General features: G+C 36.4%; 1 protein-coding gene across 2 annotated transcripts in view; it reads right to left on the reverse strand.

Annotated features, from left to right (window-relative positions):
* tspan4a (tetraspanin 4a) overlaps positions 1–2491 on the reverse strand; it is a 169144-nt gene extending 166653 nt beyond the window's left edge. Inside the window, exon 1 of one of the 2 annotated variants that reach the window (XM_078256871.1) lies at positions 2373–2491. The gene's annotated coding sequence lies outside the window, so the exon portion shown is untranslated. The remainder of the gene's footprint in view (positions 1–2372) is intronic. The other variant, XM_078256881.1, reaches the window with a different exon arrangement.
* Between the last annotated feature and the right edge of the window lie 3509 nt (positions 2492–6000).

A 6000-nucleotide genomic window follows, 5' to 3' on the forward strand; every position in this document is an offset into this window, starting at 1 on the left:
ATGCTTTTATATAGGCCTTAGTGGTCCCTAATCCTGTATCTGAAGTCTCTTTCCTGAAATTCAGCCTTGGTGCAGAATTACAGCCAATAGAGCCAGTCCCACAATGAGCTTTACTTAGGATGTGCCATTTCTGTGTCTGTAGCTTTAAATGCTATTGAGGAGGAGAGAGGGGGGGCAAGGTGGAGGGTGGGGGTGTGGCCTTGACCAACTGCCATGCTTCGCTCGTTTTCAAGCCATGATGTCTCTCTCTCATGGGCGGGCCAAATTCTCTGGGCGGGCAAAGCAGAGAAAGGGGAGGTAACCTTCCTCCTTATGACATCATAAAGGGAAGATTCCAGATTGGCCCATCTGAGCTTTCATTTTCTCAAAAGCAGAGCAGGATACCCAGGGCTCAGTTTACACCTATCGCCATTTCTAGCCACTGGGGGACCATAGGCAGGCTGGGGGAACTCATATTAATGTTAAAAAACCTCATAAAGTGACATTTTCATGCCATGGGACCTTTAAGTGCCACAGCAATCCCTGATGCTTAATCTTGTTTTATTTGTTAATGAGTTCCACGCAATGAGGTAGATTTTTTAATTTGAAAAAAGAGAAATGGTTTTGGACTGGTAAATTAGTATCAGCAGATAACTTTAATGTGAAATAAAAAAGTTGGATTTGTGCATCCCTAATTACGAGTCACTGTACCCCAAATAATGCTTTGAAATGTATTCTTGTTTGACTAATGGCCACAATTACAAATGTATTCAACCAGCAAATGTTCATGTTTTACTTGACACACAGTAAACTAACACAGTCTAATACAACATGCCTGCAATCAATTCTACCGTCATGAAGGTTATGATGTTTTTTAAGTTGGAGTTTGTGCTGCTGTTGAATTGTATTGTGTTATACTGACAGGTGTTTCTAATATTTTGTTCATCACATGTATATCAATGAGGGCACACTGCATAATAGAAACACCTCTCTGTATAACAGCACCACAAACTATAACCTCCAAATGACCATAAAGTTGAATCAACGCCTATTCAAAAGAGTTTTAACAAACACTGAGCATTACAACCTTCATGAAGGACTTATTGCAACTGCATTAGTTTAGCTATGTGTACCTAATAAAGTGGCAACTGAGTGTATATTATATAATTTATTCCTGTCTAAATTGCTGGAAAAAAGAGGGAGGTGTGGTGTCTGGAATGTGCCTGGTACTACCCAGCAACTCTTTAAGGAAGGGTGTTAACTTTTAATATTTATGTGTTTCAGAATCAAAGAGAAAGATTTGTTTATAGACTCTACAGTTTGTGCTGATTCTTAACAGTCGTACATGCAGAAGAGATGTACAGAAGAGAGAGAGAGATGATGCCATTTCATGTGCACTGACAGAAACCACAATAGACCAGAATACAATGCAGCTACAAGACCTTTGAATAAGAGGCACCACTTTGACTTTAGAAAAACTAAAGCTAGAAAAACACTGTATGCAGAGCTACTGCGCTTTAGCGTTGATGTTTTTGGACAGCTGCTTTCAAATCCCACTGATGCAACAATAAAAAATACAGCACAAAACAACATGGGCTATATATAAGGAATACGAAAAACATCTTCTGATTGAACTGTTTTTAAGCTAGATCACCTCTTTAATACAGCCTGTCTGCCTTGATTACATTTGAGATTAATGTGCCACATGTAATATGGAGCAGCTTCATCAGAAGGAATTTAAGACCTATGCTAACCTAACATAAGGGCACATTGTATGGCAGTGATTTCCTCTGCCAGCCAGCCATGGCTATGAGAAGTCAGTGAGGCCTTAAGTTTCTGTAATCCCTCCAGAAGAAAAAAACTGATGGGAGGGAATAGCTTGAGGAATGGTTGGTATTCTGAAATGTTGTTCTTCTCCACAAGTTTATTTCTGTCTTTCATGGTGGTCCAGGGAAACATTTCTCATCCAATCAGAGAGCTTTATTCTCACACATCATCACATTTCCACAATCACTGTGCAACTGATTGTATAGACAACAACGTAGAAAACATACTGGCCAGTGTAAAAGACTGTTTTCTTTTATGAGCAAATCATACTGAATGAGCTCAAGTATGATTAATGTAATCCTACCCTTTAGTAAACAACATTCATTAACCAATTCACGGAAGATAAATGGAACCAGGATTTAGTTTATCCCTTCTAATTGGACAAACCCAGCCAGCAAAAGCTCCCTATTTATCAAAGTTAAATATCTAAAACAAGTTCACTGACAGCTATGTTGGAGCTAGAAATACAGAGTTAAAGATAGGAAGTATAAAAGAGGAGAAGTCAGGAATAAGAGTGAGATGATACATCTCATTTGAATAGTAAGAGAAATGTGAAAATTACTTACCACTCACTTATCTCACTCTCTACTCTCTCTCTCTCCCGGCTGTCCCTCTTCTTTCCTCAGTGTATGATAAAACTTCCCAAGTTGTTCCTCTCCACAGACTCCCTCTCTCTTTCTCCCTCTCTCTCTCTCTCTCTCCCTCCCTTTCTCCCTCTCTCTCTCTCTCTCTCTTCCTCTCTCAACATGGATGCACATGTGACTGTCACTGGCCAGCTGAAACAGCAAAAGGCCGACATCTAGTGGTGAGTAAAGGCATGGCACTGAATATAATATCCTTTGTAGAGCTGTTGGCAGGCTCACTGGCAATTTACAAAAGTAATTTACAGGCTAATTGGCTCTGATTCAGTGGACGTTTTAAAAATATAATCTGATGAATACACAGGCCATCTGGATCTGGCCATCCACACAACATTTGGTGGTTAATAAGCAAATCATTTTTCGTTAAACTGATCAAAAGTAGTGGCTGTTTAGCTCATTTGGTAGAGCAGGCGCACATATACAGAGGTTTATTACTCAATGCAGAAGGGCCAGGGTTAAAATCTGCTCTGTGGCAGTTTTCCCCCTCTCTCTCCCCTTTCATGTCTGAGCTGTTCTATCATTCAAGGTGGAAATGTCCATAAAACATCTTTTAAAAAAGTAGCCTAATATTTTCATCATTAAGTCATGGCAGCTTATTTTCACAGTTCACCAGAGGTTTTTCAATCTGCCTTTGTCAGTTAGATTCAACTTTAATGTGAATAATAATGAATTAAATAGGTGAGCCCCTTTTAGCATTATTGTGTTTGACCATATTAATATTATTATTAAAGTTTATTTAGATACAGTAGGGACAGATACAAAAAAAAAACATAGATAAGCTTAAACAGTCATCTGATGTATGTATCATAGTGTTTTTAGCTGAAGCTAATTCACGACACATGTCCCTAGTAGGGCTTTTGGTTAAAAATAAAAATACAGATTAACATTATTAAAAATAGCCTCTTATCGCTGAGTTTGGAATGGAAGACAGCCATCTCCTCTTGGCACTGGTTTGTGAAAAAAAAATGATTGGACATTTGTCAATGTTTTTACATATTTCTGTGTGTGTACTGTCATTTACTTGTTTTCTTAACTTTTACCTAATGTTTGTTATACTTGAGGGTACAGCCCAAAGGTCACACAGCCATGTTTCACTGCTAAGAACAAAGTTCTTGTTTTTGTTTCTTGTAGCCATGCCTGTAGTGTGGCTAAAATATTAGACTGTTTTTATTGTTTAAACAAAGATACAGGTGAGTACATCCGTGATAGTTTCCTCTTTTGCTCAGTAGCACACAGCTGTAGGACATGGCTGGGTGCTTCTGGGTTTTATAGTGCCAAAAATCTAAAATAAATGGTATATTGGTTTTAGATATTGGTTCAGACTTTTGATTTTGTCAACGTTTTACGGTACAATCCAAAACCTATACTGAGCTTTTCATTATAAATACTGGTGGGATCAAATTAATGGATTTCATTTTTTTAATTTTAAGGATTGCGTGATCAGGGGATATTAAGAATTAACTTTATCAGCAAAGTATGTTGATACAGACAAGGAGTCAGCCTCCCGTTTTCACAGGCCTTTCATTATACTCATATATACATAGTGCAGTGGACAAAATTACAAGGCAATACTAGATACACACATACAGCTAAACAAATACTTACTTAAGCAAAAGTACAAAAATACATGTATAAGCATCAAAATATACTTAAAGTACCAAAAGTAATAGTACTAATTATGCAGAATGGCCCATTTCAGAATCATAAAAATATGTATAGCCTATAATAAATCAAAATATAAATGTAGTTACTTGTACTTGAAATGTAGTGAAACAGAAGTATGAAAATAGCATAAGATGAAAATACTCAAGTAAAGTACAAGTACCTCCTAATTGTATTTAAGTACAGTACTTGAGTAAATGCTGTTACTTTCCACCGCTGAAGTGTGATGATCCTGAATTGCAGCTATTTCACAGGAATTGAATTCATTTTGTCCTCCTACTGTGTGTACATCAAACAATATCATAGACCACAAAACCAACAATAAACGCAGGCCTCTATAACCTTAACATGAAAAACCTGACATACTGGAAAAAGAACAAGAACTGCCAACAGAGAAACAGAGAAGAGATCACAATGTACCCTAAGTGCACTGATGTAGGCTTTTGTTTATTTTAGCTTCGGGGTGGAAATTGTTTGTCGAAGAAAGGTTTTCATGAAAAATGATGCTCTTTGAAATCATCCATTACAATAATCAATGCCTTTATTTAATTACTAATGACAACTGTGATAAATTGTTAAATATGTATATGTTAAGAAAGCAGACCTACAAGGTTGGTAATAGAGTAAGTGACAGTACCATTCATTATGCTGCTAAAGCCTGAGGTGTGAATTATTGTTTTTTAATACAGGCACATACACTGAAAAGTGAGCAAGGCAATTACAGCTAATGGTTTCTTAAATTAAATAGTTGATGATTGCAAATAAAAGTCATGTTCAAGTAGCTGTTACTGGAGCGCAAGAAGATATATCAGGAACAGGTTCCTCAGAACAGTAATCAAAATCACATAATGTAATGGCACACGGTTGAAATGCTGAGTAGACGCTGTACTCTTTTACACTTTTCGTGTAGTATTTCATCAAGTAATTTAAATGTTATTGCATAGCAGGTAAAAGGTTCAAGAGAACTCACATTATTTTCCAATAAACTTTATTGTACCAATACTTTTCAGAGAGGTGACGCAACAATAAAGGCCTTACTTTTACTTCTGTAACATTTTGAATGCAGGACTTGTACTTGCAATGGAGTACTTTTATACTATGTTGTTACTACTTTTGCTCAAGTAAAAGCTCTCTAGACATCTTCCACCACTGGTTAACTCTTACTGTAGTCGTGACTTGAGAGACTATGAGATATGCAGTGGTGGAATGTAAGTACATATTAGTATTAGTACTAGTATTATAATTAAGCACAATTTTGAGGTACTTTACTTGTGTATTTCCATTTTCTGTTTATACTTCCACTCCACTACATTGTTTCCTAACTTTAGCTACTAGCTACTTCGCATATTGCGATTATTAATACAAAATATACTACTAATAAATTATGATGTATTAATATGGATTAAGCCATCTGGCAGTAGCCTACATAAATATATTAAATGTAACTCCACCTTTACCATTAATGCTTAGGCATGCATCACTAATTATAATGCAATGTTTTATAGCCTATTATGTTGAAATAGTTCATTCTATTATATAGATATGTTTTAATGCTAGCACCTTAAAATAAGTTTTAAATGCAGGACTACAGTATACTTGACAGTATTTCTACAGTTATTGTAACTTTCAGGCATAGGCCTACTTGTAAAAGATCGCGTGATTGTGTAGCCCAATTCTCTGTTGCTTTATCACCACATGCGACGCTGACATTGCATATTATATTGTCATATCTTTTTACAAGAAATATTAATTATAGAACTTAAACCCAAAGTATAAATAAACCCATTGAGCAGTAGGCTATATCAGCATAATGGCCCAGTTCAAAGTCAAATTCATTGAGCTGAGACACACTGTCGCGCTAGGAAGAAGAAAAGTAGGCTACGCAATATAT

The sequence above is a fragment of the Sander vitreus genome, chromosome 1 (assembly GCF_031162955.1).
Source record: "Sander vitreus isolate 19-12246 chromosome 1, sanVit1, whole genome shotgun sequence".
Lineage (NCBI taxonomy): Eukaryota > Metazoa > Chordata > Actinopteri > Perciformes > Percidae > Sander > Sander vitreus.